This window comes from Zerene cesonia, chromosome Z, assembly GCF_012273895.1.
Source record: "Zerene cesonia ecotype Mississippi chromosome Z, Zerene_cesonia_1.1, whole genome shotgun sequence".
NCBI lineage: Eukaryota > Metazoa > Arthropoda > Insecta > Lepidoptera > Pieridae > Zerene > Zerene cesonia.
In genome coordinates, this window is record NC_052122.1 from 577,322 (window position 1) to 591,037 (window position 13,716).

Sequence of the window (13,716 nt, forward strand, 5' to 3'; positions counted from 1 at the left end):
AAATTAATTATTCAATCTAACAAGCGATCAATTCATTAAATTTGCCGCTTCAAACACGAAATAAAGCGGAGAATGTTATATCAAATCTGTCAACTTTTTATGTCGAGACGAGTTGCGTGTTTCATTTATATATACCGTTGTATTTGTGTCCCACTCGTGTATTAATGTGCAGTTTATTTTTATTTATTTTATAGTGTCTCTAGATTATTTCAGTCAATGTCGGAGTTGACGCGGAAGTCTGAATAGATTCTGTGACGACAGCGTTACAGGTTCGCGCCGGTGCCGCACCGGGATTTCGTAATGTTCAGACGGAACTGTTTTGTATAATTATTAGAAATTACACCAATACTTAGAATGTTTTAAGAAAAATAAAAAATATGTTATTGAGATGGCAATGAAAATGGCAATATATGGAAATGAAGTGTTCGAATGATTTAAATTTCATTAAACCTTCGGTAATACTCAAAGGTGAATTCTCCTTATTTTTTTACTCATCCATTTTTTTAACGACATTTGACACACTACCTAAATTATTGAACGTATTAAAAAAACATCGACAATGATCAATATTGGCAGTTAGGGTCTACACGAAAGTAAACAAGTTGTTTTCCATAATTACGAATTACATAAACGATACAATAATTACATGCAATTTTCTCGCTTCACGAGGAAATATCAACAACCACCAGTTGTCTCACAATAATTAATTTGGCTCCATTACAAGTGTGCTCCTCCCATTAGTAGCGTGTTTATCCTATAAAATATCTTAAAGCTTGTATTGAGTTTCCTACATACATATTTGATGTCTACACAATTATCCTTCCCCATACATGGGACCGCATTGCGACCGCGGATGCCTTCTGAGGCCTTTGCAAATCTGTATTATTTATTCAAGCCACTTTCTTACTTTGTGGACACTGTTACGCAAAATACCATTACCGTGATTTAACAACGGCATTTGTGATATATTGTTCGATATTGTATGCTCTAGTATTGTGATGCTTGAGAGGAGAAAAAATTTAGATATTAAGTAACTACAACGAATAGGCTAAAAATATGAATAAATAGCTAAATTATATGGAATAAAATTCAATCGGTACTGTGTTATATTATATAAGATTGATTGATATTTTAGGTAAAATCGTACTAATATATACATATAATATATATAAAATGTAATACATCTGTCGTTTTATCCATAATATGAGCAGATTCAAATGATCGTCTTCGTTCAATAAGTGAACGTACTACCGGGAAGGAATCTCTTTTATTTTACATAATATGTATGTTGTAAAAATACCCATTTTGCATAACACAGCTCAAATTTTTTAATAAATAATGACAAATATGAACTTTTTGATTTGTAACATTTTTTTTATGTAAATATATTGAAAAATTTATTTAAATCCCGTTGATACGTAATATCGTTACGAATACGGTTTACATAGGAACATTTGTAAGAGTTAGATGGTTATACTTTCAAATTGTCGTAGTATAATCCTCATTGTGTGTCTAAGTACTGAATAAATGCATCGTTTTCGTCCAGAATCTTAGAATATATTGACTAAAATGTTAGCTTCTAGTGCAAGGAAAATGCGACGTAGTCAGGAAATCGTTTGGTAATTTGCTCGAAATATATTCTATCAGTTATAACGAATATAACAGCCATAGTCAATGATAAAAAGCTGTTTTTTTTCCATATTTCCGATTTAAAATGTTTATAAGCTTACGAAGAAGTCTGTTCCTAACATAATGAATAATATATTTAAACGCATACACCTATAATAACATAATAGCTGTGCTTCTACTTACAATAAATTTTAAAAACAAAAGTCTGCTCATGATTAAAGTAAATCGAGATTAGATCAACCTTTCAGTTACCTTTTAGTTGAATAAAATCTTGTGAATAGAATAACTTGCTACAATGTGTAATCTGTTATGTACCCTACCTTCATCACTGTTCAACCTACCAACGGACCTGCAACTGACGGTCACCATGCTTAATGAGACACTTATCTGACCCATTGTACAAGTTATCAGATTTGCTCCTAGGGCAGACCATCTGTTCTTAACTTTATAAAAAACTAGACGCTCGTCCTGACTCCGCCCGGATATCAAGTATCCTGATTTATCCCATGGGAGCATTTAAACGGGATAAAAAAATCATCCTATCACCCAAGTCAGCTCATACCCTGTCTGTATATCTACTAAATTTCATAAAAATCCGTTCAGTAGTTTCAGCGTGACTGACGGAAAACATCCAAACAAACTAAACTCTTACATTTATAATATAAGTGTGATTGTTCAAAATTATTTTCATTGCAAAGTTTCTGTACTATTCGTCCCATTCGTTCTTGTAATATAGGAACGATAGATAATAGCATTACTAGCTGTGACCCGCGGTTGAAACCGCGTAAGCGTGCTACGTAACCGTATCCCGTAGGAATATCGGTATAAAAAGTGCCTATGTGTTATTTCAGTTGTCCAGCTATCTACGAAGCAAAATAGTATTATTATTCACCAATAGATGTCAGGAAAAAAAAACACGAATAAAACACGAATATGACATTTTCTAAAAAAGATTCCTAGCTAGATCGATTTATCGCCCCCGAAACCCCCTATATACTAAATTTAATGAAAATCGTTGTAGCCGATTCCGAGATTCCAATTATATATATATATATATATATATATATATATATATATATATATATATATATATATATATATATATATATATATATATATATATATATATATATATATATATATATATATATATATATATATATATATATACAAGAATTGCTCGTTTAAAGGTATAAGATAATAGACAGGTGACGTAGTAAATGTACAATTGTCCTACTAAAATTATAAACGTGAAAGTTTTTAATGTGTTTGTGTATATTTGTTACTATTTACAGTAATTTTATTTTATTTTCCACAAAACGGTTACCGATGTCTCTGGGGGGAAGGTACCAATCCAAATACAAACAATTTCCCGACCGAATGCCAAAAAAACCGATCAAACGGCAAAAAATCACGTTAATCGCTTGAAGCCCCACGGAGTTATTCAGAAAAAAAATCAACAACAAATGTATTGAGATTCGTGTTCTTGTTTTGGGACTTCAGTTGAAAATTTCCGTTGATTAAATGCACATTTACAAAATTAACTCGCTAATATTTTTAAATTATCTAAATTAACTATTAAAAAATGTTTCCAGTACAAGTTTGGTAGAAAGGCCGTTACCGCGTACATTAAAAATGCAGCATATTTCTTTGCAGCAGTTAACTTTTTATACTAAACCTTTTTCCCGGTGGGTTTCCCAGCATCCGCAACCGCCTCTGAGAGTATCGTAAATCGGTGTTAGGATAGCCCCTTCCCATTCTGTCGCCCTCTATTTGCATATTTATTTGCATTTCATTTGTAACAAGGATATTAAGTCGGTGGCACGGAGTTTTTTGTATCGATGCTTTGTTTTCTGATATCGCATGCTTAAAACGTATTTCAACGGACTTCTTTAAAGAATTTATTCTATTTTTCATAAAAGCGTTCAATTGTAAGATAAGATTATTGTTTTTTGGGCAATAAAATAACAGCAGACATAGTAGAACAGTTAATACGGAAACAAATTAATGTTCACATACAATGTTATAATATCAGCATTCTATGCTTGTATCTAGTAAAGCTAATGCGGTGGGAGCAATAGATTTACAATGGATTTAAACATAAATGTTTGGTACAAAAATAAATATTTTACATAACAAATTTCTAGAAACCAATTTCTAGAATAAGATTAAAGTTCACTACAGCGCCACTGAAATTTCAAATTATCCTAACAGATGTATATCATAAAATAATATCTGCCAACTGATGGCGATCCTTCTTTAGGGACAGTCCAATGCCTCTGTTTAAATTCCGATTATGCGATCAATGACTGATTATACTAATTCAATTTAGTATTGTTTTGTCATTAGGCCCGAGGGACCGAGCTCTGTGACAGTAATTACAATGATACTGAGGTTGAATCCATTTTATTTATTTATTTGACAATTCATTGTATCACACCAATTAAATGTTTCAATGACTGGTATACAAAAAAGGAATTAAAGTTGTACAAATAGTTAACATCACGATTTTTGGTATTAATTTAATTAAACTTCTATTTAATTTCAGTTTTAACGTTGTTTGAGGACTTTCAGTTAAAGTGAAAAATTTCTCTTTTTTTTTCAATCATAATTAAAACTCAATTTGAAACAATCTAGTGATATTATCTAAATCTAATATATAAAATTCTCGTGTCACAGTTTTCGTTGCCATACTCCTCCGAAACGGCTTGACCGATTTTGATGAATTTTTTTTTGCTTATCCGGTATCTATGAGAATCGGCCAACATCTATTTTTCATCTCCCTAAATGATAAGAGTAAGGCAGAACAGCGTTTGCCGGGTCAGCTAGTTATTATATAAATTAATATTTAATCACATTGTCTTTGAAAAATATTATGCCTGTATTTTACTAATTTAAGAAATAGCTCTTTTTCTCTCTCACTTTTAATTATTTTTTACTTTTTCTCAAAAACATTTTGGTATAATATACTATTTAAAAATTACTGTGAGCATATGATGGTTGACCAAATAAATAAATAAAAAAATCTTCTGCACATAATTAATATTGCTAGTCATGAGTTCAAAAAGATGCACATATTAGTGTGGCAGTTAAGCCATAATAAGGGTTTTCGCTCAAATTCTTAAGTTCAATTATTATAAAAATAAAGTTAGAAATTGGTATCACTATATTGATCCGTATGCATTTAACTTGTTTCATAAATAATGTTGCTTATCTACTTGTAAACTCCACTTCAAATTATTCGGATTTGAACGTTTATAAGCCTACACAGGCAACTCCTGCATTAATTATAAAAATTCTTTCACCGATAGAATTTTACGTGATCCCTGAATACTATAGGCTCGTGTACTACTATATATACGTGTACTATTATATATATCATATAAATTGGGGTAAAATTATATGCAACCTTATATATTATGATGAATTGAATATGAATGAAGATTATATAAATATGATGAATAAAAAATGCATTCATTGTTGAATATTCAAAGACAATTTTTTTCTTGTGTAACAATATGTGAAAAGAGAATTTGTAATGATGTAGTGTAAAATAATAAATAGTCTAGTGCTGAAGGGAAAAGTAAAAATGCAGTAGGCTAAAACTGGAACCCATTGGAAAACGATCTGAGGTCGGAAATTAAAATAAAGACTTTTTTCACATATCTACATTAAAAATAAGTATGAAATTTCTTATGGTTTAAATCTTTCACATTTTTCACGATTTCTTAATTTGCAAGAACTAATCTGTGTATACCCAACCTCACCCCATTCTTTTTTATTTATGACATTTTTTACCGCATTTTGATTTCATTTCCGATACAGCACCCTTATATTTAGTCGGATATTTTAGGTAGATTTTTTGTGTCTTTTTTTGTGCATTACTAATAATTATAAGACGATCTATAAGTTCAAAGGCTGATTATGAATGAATTAGAATAAAGCGCGCCTACCGTATATCCGACTTTTAAGTCAGGTTGGAAGTTGCAATCTGAGCAACATAAATAATAAGCTTGTCATAACGTGGGCGGGACCATCGGCCGTCGAGACGGACGTCGTTAAAGGACCGAAGTTACCTCGAGATCCCTTAAAGCTTTCGTCTACTACGTTGCGAAATTGTTAATATAATAGCTGCGTCCCGCGGTTTCACCCGCGTAAGTCCGTATCCCGTAGGAATATCGGGACAAAAAGTTGCCTATATATTATTCCAGTTGTGCAGCTGTCTACGTACCAAATTTCATTGCAATCGGTTCAGTAGTTTTTGCATAAAAGAGCACCAAACACACACACATCCTTACACACTTTCGCATTTATAATTTTAGTAGGATCATAAAATATTACTGATAAAATTAGATATAATAAACTAAAATATTTCGATGGATTAAACTAAAATGGTATTAGCCAAAAAGATTTTTGTACAACAAATTGTAAGGAGAATTTAAAAATAAAAGCTTTTAAACAATAGTAACTGATATTTTGCCTGTTCGTCTAACTAAAGTCTGGAACAGCTTCGCCTATTTCAACAATACTTCAATGAAGCTATAACTGTTATTGTAACGCCGAAGTCGGATTCCCGTTATTGTAGTAACTTAAAGTCGAACCATTTTGCATATTTAATGACTAAATTCTGTATAAGAGGTTTTCGAATAATTCCCAGACAAATCTCCTATATTCTGTTTTCCAGCTGGTTTTCCATAATAAAATAACTTATAAGTTTACATACAGTTCAAGCACCGACAGGGGTTTAGTAAATCGTGCATAATAAATGGTTTTATGAACAACTTAAAAGGAATAAAAATGCATTTTAAATTCACTTCAAATTTGTACATGTCTGTTATTTGACGTCTATTGAATTTCTCTTCTACAATAATACACCATATAATAATACTCCAGCGGTTTGTACAGAGTTCGTTAGTATTAAATGATACGCTTTGGCTTCTAATTCTTTTGCTAATTTTTGTCTTTTTTACATTGATGGAGATAAATGAATGATTTAATACTAGCCATTGATAATAATTGTATATCTTTTGTTATATAACGCAACTTACAAAACATGAATTAATATAAACCGATACATTAACACATTATAACATTTAGGTCTAACACGTTAAAAATATTAATATGTTGTTACGGATCCTCAATTGTTCTTTTAGCTAAGTAAACACAATAATGGAGCCACCAATAAAATCAGTACTTTATTATAAACAAATTGAAATTTATCTTTTATTCCTTGTTCAAAAGTGAACGAAGCAATTTTTCAAATGCTCCTGTTGACCGATTTACTGCATTAATCAATCCATAACTGTGTATCCGTAGACCGCTTCGTAGCGTTTCGTAGCGTTTAAAATGCGTTCAGTGGACAAGGCGCTTAGTAGTCTTCCTCACTCAAACTTGCGGCGAAGTGTCGACTCCAGCTGTAATTAATAAAAGTTTTCTTGCATTGAAATAGTCTAGACGTTCCCGACGAGAGCTGTTAACTATTTCAGTTTATCTCTTATAACATTTGATTCAGAAACATCCTTGTTGCGTGATTATCGAGGCTGTAACATAGTTGATAAATTAATTAATTTAGGCTTATACGTAATGTTTAGGTGTTAAGGACACGAGCTTATGATTTGTCTTATACCGTTACTAAGAAATTAGCCGTGAAATTGGTACTGAGACTTTAATGTACATAATATAGGAGTAATTTTTATGCACATAATATTACCAATGCCGTGGGCAGTATGAATTATACTTAAGAACTAAGTCGCCATAATAAAACTTATGTGAGGTGTATCTTGTGTATAAATAATAAGAAATAAAACCAACTTTAAAGAAAGATTTATGTAATGTGGAATCAACATATTAACTTTTTTTCACTTCTAGCTGAACTTTTAATGCCTAACTACGCAAAAAATCCTGACACTCAGCTTAATCACATACCTATATTATAAAATACAAAAAAATAATAAAATTATCGTTAAAAAATTATCTAATATTTAATTCAAAGGTTAAACAAAGAAAAATACCACTAGCAATTTTTCATATCAGTCGTTGTTTGTGAGGCTTTTAACTTATTAAAGGACAATAACTGGACCTTATTTATTTTCTGAGCTGTTGATTGTAAAAGCAGTTTAGATTAATTTGAACATTACACTCTTACGAACTCTTCTTATCATGTATCACGTGGTATATTAGAAGAGTAAATGTATAGAAAACAAAAAGATAGGAAATAAGCAATAGTGACTACCGAATTTCTAGGACATTTGAATTTTGCCAATGAATTTATGCTCATTAGAAAATGATTGATATTTATATTTCGTATTTTGAGGTAACCAGAGTCGGTGATCCGGGTTCTTAATTAATAAAAAAAAATCAGGTAGTCCGTGTACCCTGTATATATATTCCGGTCCTGCATATGTTAGCCATTAGGTGCATTAAATAATCAGGAGGATTTTTACACGTCTCATTCCAGGTACTTAATAAATCTGAATCTGAAAATAATAAATTTTAAACCCACTTATATATGCGCTCCAATTTTCTATAAAAGAAAAACATATTGTGTTTACTTGGTACATGCTAATTTCATTGCTGCATTTTCATTTATAATATTAACGATACAAGAAAAATTTCAAATTTTAAGGTGGGTTTTTATTAGAAATAATGAAATTAAAAAATTTTACATTAATGATAGTGCCAAATAAGAGTACGAGTGCCAGGTAAGCACTAAGGACAACTTTGTTATAGGTATATAACTTGTATATAGGTATATAATATATAGGTATATTGTGTGTGGTAGTCCAGAACGCGTCGACACGAATTGGGCCAGCTCGCATTGGTGAAGTACCACATCCCCACAGAAGACCGGCGTGATATAGCATACTGCTGTGTTTCGTTCGTTGAGTGGAGGAGCCGGAGGCCCATATCCTTATATTTTCTATTTTCCTTACCCTTCCCAGTCGTTTACTCTATTCATCTCGTCAATCCTTTCTTAATCCCTTTCTAATTTGAAGTCGGCAACCCATTTGAAGAGGCGTAGGCGCTCCGTTTATGGGTGCTGATAGCGCTTACCATCAAGCGAACCACCAACTCCATTGCCGACGATGACTTAAAAAAAATGGTTGCCTGTAAAGTCGGTTTTACGGGCGAAGATTTTACGTGACATCGTCTTTTTCTCGGTAGAATATTTATTGATATGAATATTATTAAATTGCACAATAGGAACAAGGAATTGAATGAAAATAAGAAGTGCACAAATTTTAACTATACAAAATATATTTTGTTTACTAAAAAGACAAAGACAGAGACACAAGCACGCGCCGATTCAATGCGCCTAATTCTCTAGTGCTGCGCGCGCGGCGGACCGATCATAGTTCGGTGACTCATCGTAACGTTACCGGGCGTTACACTTTTTCATGAGTGACTCCGAGCCGCAACCTAATTTAAGACGTTGTCACGTCAAAAAAATCATAATGTCTTCAAGTATTGTGTTGATGTTCGCTGTTGCGACATAATGCAAATAAAACCAAAATACTGAAGGTATCAAATGAAACAAAAATTTGAATTAGTTTCGGGTGAAGTGAATGAACAGAGCAAGATTTGAATGCATTAAGTCAAACGCTTGTATTAAACCATTAGTGTGAATATAACGTTATTAGCAACTCGTAAACAGCATTCAAGTCGCAGTCCTTACACCTTCATCTTGGTGTAATTAAATTTCTGGTCTGAAACGGTGTCACTTGTTTCGTGGGAATTCAATAATTCATAGGAGACGCTATATTCGTAAACGGTTTTTGTACATCTTTATAAATGAAATGAGTGGTTTCTGCAAAAGCCGCTTCGCTTGACTGGTACTTCTAAAAGGGTGCAGTAATTGCTAGGTTATTGTCGTTTAGTCTCATGTGGTTTAATGATACACAAATATAAACTTTCGCATTGATAGCAGCAGCCTTCTGACAGCGGACATTTAATAGTCAGGGATGAATTTGCCCAGGTATGTTCTAGAGGATTCGACTGGGAGATTTACGTTATCGTAACCGTTTAAGCATAACACTTAAATTGTTTACTATATAAAAAAATAATCTGTGCAATATATTTCTTTGTTATCTTAAAATAAATTAATACTTTAACTTGTAATAACGTGTGTCAATTACTTTGATTTAAATAATAATAGTATTTCGTTTCTGTTAATATAAAATTTGATGTAGCGAAGTGTCTTAATGAGTTCGAAGATAGATAACAGAACAAAATAAATTCACATTTATATTGTGTTGAAAGAACAATCTTCGAATGAGATTAAGAATAATTTATTGAGGGCTAGTTATTTTTGGGCTAATTAAATTTGCATATAGAAGTAAATGGAGTTAATCTAGGTTAAGTCTGCAGAATCCATTAAGATTAAGAGATGTGAAATTCAGGCAAAATGTAAGAATTTACCTACGATTTTATGAGAGGTCGATGAAACAGGCTCAAATAAAAGATAAAGATCCCAATATTTGAAGTGTATAACTCTGTCTGTTTGTCACTTCTACACGCCTTAGCCACTTAACTGATTCGGATGAAAATTGGTGCCAAGAAAGACCTGATGAAGAACATGAGATAGGTTTTATCCCGGAAATCTCACGGCATAAGTGACTATGCGAATTATCAATCGAGTAGAGGCGCGAAGCTGCGGGCAGAATGCATATTCTTTAAATAGTGATATATTATTTAGATTATACAATTAAATTATTAAATAATACAATATCCATCGTGGATCTACGAATAGCCTTTTATGATTTTATTACTACGTAGAATAAACACAATGAATGTAGCAACCTCACCGCGTTAAAATCAACATGACGGAAGTCTAATGAATATTTACTAGTCAAATAACGGATTAAATATTTAAGAGTTGGTAGTGCGGTATTTTAAGGAGCTGATACATATAGTTTTCAAATGTAAACCCATGGTTCTTTATCAATGGTGCTTGTATTTTACACAGTCTGTCACGTTGCCTTTTTCAATAGGCTGACTTCGCGGATGAGTGAACTGTTCGCAAAGCAATATGTGGAAAAATCGCTCTTTGTGATTTCCGCGCTAAGGGCGGGTAACGCAAGAATGCGGCGTGCGTGCGGGCGCCGGGGCGCGAGGGTGGCGCGGGGGGGCGGCGAAGACGTAGTGGGGGTTGCGTCGCGGTGCGGGGCGGCGCGGGTAGCGCGTGCCGCAGTAGCGTGTAGGCGCCGCCGCGGCCGCTCGCCTGCCTGTCCGCAACGCGCACGGACGCGAACAGCGCGGACGCTCTGTCGGCTTTCGAGCTTTCGAACCGCGCGACCACCACTTGACTAGTGCCAAACCTTCAGGTTCAGTGCGTTTTGGAGTTTCACAGATAGGGGTATTTGCTAAAAAAATTCATTGTTATGAAACTTATAACGCTTCTGCAATGCGAATTGCGTTTACGATTAATTAGGTCTAAGCGTAAGTGTTGAATTTGTCCAACTAGGCGATTAATGTCAAAATTATTAAAAATGATATGGCCAACTTGTTACATTAAATATAAATTTTCGGCTGTTTGAAATGACGCCAAGATATTGGTTGAAAGTATCATCTACACATCGATTAATGTCACAAAATGTGGCCGTTAAAGTTAAGATAGTTCTGCGTCATATATTACGAAAATTTATTAATCCTTTACAACTTTTATTTCAGTGATAACTGGACGTTTATTTTTGTTTGAATCACATCAGAGACGATATGACATTTTATGTAATATTCAACACGTTCCGGACTAAAAATACATTAATACGTCTACTTTCAAATTTCCCCCGTCGTTCGTGCATTGTGTGACGGGAGTCAAGATAGCAGAGCCTCGTCGGACAGTTTCACGCTAAATAATCTAAAATCTAAAGGAAAAGAGCTGACTCAGCCACTTCAGCTATTAAACTTCCTCACTGGTCTGTAATGAAAGACGAAGATGAATTCTATCCAATGAACTGTACTGTATAAATTATGAAATGAATCAGCGTTAAGCCAAAATTAAAGCGATGCTAGCGAAACGTTGGATAATGTAATTATCACATTAACAAAATGTGCAAACTTTTCCAGGTTTAGTATTCTCGGTTATTTAAAGAAACCTTAACAACTTTAAAAGCAGAAAAAGAAAGCATTGCATACAATAGAAGTGTTAAAAAATGTATGCAGCTAGGTACGTTCTGTAAAAAGGCCTGTAGGCTGTTGTTATTTGTAGTGCAAGCCATATAAATGTATTGTTTTCATTGTCCAGATTGCATCTATAGTTTTTGTGAGTTACATTTTATCATAATATAAATAAAGTTCTACGAAAAACACAGTATACCCTTGAATAAAGGTTAATAACATGAGTTGAAGGAAATATGATATTTTTAATTGATTCAAATTTCGCACCTTCCGTTCAGTACATTTAAAATGGGTGCGCTGATAAATGGAACCTGATAAGCAGAAAACATTTTAACGTCCATATTTCTTTGCGGAGAAGCAATGGATGCATTTCCGCCAAGTTAAGTACGACCAAATGAATTTCTCGCCCCCATTTCGACGCCAAATATCAAGGCAGCGGGGTTCCGGCCTAAATTCGGGCATGTGAACTTGACGCTCAGCTGCTTTCTTCATATTCATTAATTTGAAGATGTATGCCTTAATTATACATGAATGAATCGAACAGTTGATATCACATTGGCTCGAATTACGATGCCTGTTAGTCGAGCGAATAAAAATTTTAATTCACGTGATAAATTGAATTTCATTGTTCTCTCGTTAATGTTCTGTTTTATGTCAATCAGAATAGAAATTTGAAAATGGATTGACGTGATTATAATTTCGGGATGGGGACGTGTGTGCAATAATGAATACATGCTTTCCAATGTAATAAAATTTATTTTAGCTGTAATATTGAAGCGTTATTTTGTTATTCTCATGTGAAATAGAAAATAAATTCCAAATATTAACCTCATTCAGAACAACACTGCCTTTGTAAGGCTAATTTAATTAAAGGCTCCCCTAACAATGCGATCAAATCGACAAGTAAAATTAATATGTGAAAATACGGAGTTCCACTATAGAACGCTTTGCTTAGAAGTCAATCTTTGTCATAGAAATAATACACCGGTTTTTAGCTGTACAATTTTTACAGCTGAATAATCAGCTGACAGGCACTCTGTGTACTATAATAGACGTATTAATATGAGCGCATGAAATATTAAATTTATACCGTACGAGTTATTAGCAAAAGGTTTATGCAGCCCTACCTATTGTTTGCTAATAGAGAGGAAAATATTGGTATTTCTCATAAGACTATTTCGATTTAATTGACGAGAGTCAATAATAAAAAAAGTTTAGTATAACTCTCAAGTTTTATATTAACATAGAAATCTATACGAATAATTGTGTAATGACTTCCCTAAAACAAGACCTCATCGCAATATTCAAAAAAACGTGACCATTGATGAAAATAAATATTATGTGCTTCTATAGTAATACGCTTACGCTTTAAATATATATAAGCAATCTCAAAATAACCTTTGTCAAAATTTAAGTATATCGTTCCTATTAAATTCGTGCTCGAGAAAATCTAGTCGGATAATCATCTTTTTCAGAAGTTAAACGAGGGGGTTCATTTATTTTATCACTACGATTGACCTCGTGGTAATGGAAAAGAGCCAAACTTTAAGCAATTTTTAAAGATTTAAAACCGTAACCTAGAATTGGTCACATTGTGATAGTCACATCCATAATTCATATTTAACTTTCGTTTATGACCGTAATTTCATGTAGTTCAAATTACTTTAGATAATGCGCAGTATTTGGATCTTGAGGAATAGTTTTAGTTTATTTTACTAGCATTTCGTATGCGGCTTTTCTTGCGTGTAGGAACGTCAGCTGTTACACTTACAAATTTTCCTATTTCGCCCCTTTCGAGCTTTGTTTTTACGACAAAGTATATGATGTCCTTCTTCAGAATTTGTAATAAGTAAACGAGAGTTACACTCGTTTTTATAATTTCAGTATGCACAGTACTCCATTAATATTTTGTGTTAATAATGCTTATATTGTTGACATTAATAAAAAAACTCCACATCTAGTGAATCTAAC

General features: G+C 33.0%; 1 protein-coding gene across 7 annotated transcripts in view; it reads left to right on the forward strand.

The window, feature by feature from the left end:
* Positions 1–13,716, forward strand: part of LOC119835536 (potassium voltage-gated channel protein Shaker) — a 272,460-nt gene that overhangs the window by 122,315 nt on the left and 136,429 nt on the right. Inside the window, exon 1 of one of the 7 annotated variants that reach the window (XM_038360426.1) lies at positions 10,831–10,952. The exons of the other annotated variants lie outside the window; for them this stretch is intronic. The gene's annotated coding sequence lies outside the window, so the exon portion shown is untranslated. Of the gene's footprint in view, positions 1–10,830; positions 10,953–13,716 lie in introns of those variants that run through there. 7 annotated transcript variants of the gene reach the window in all.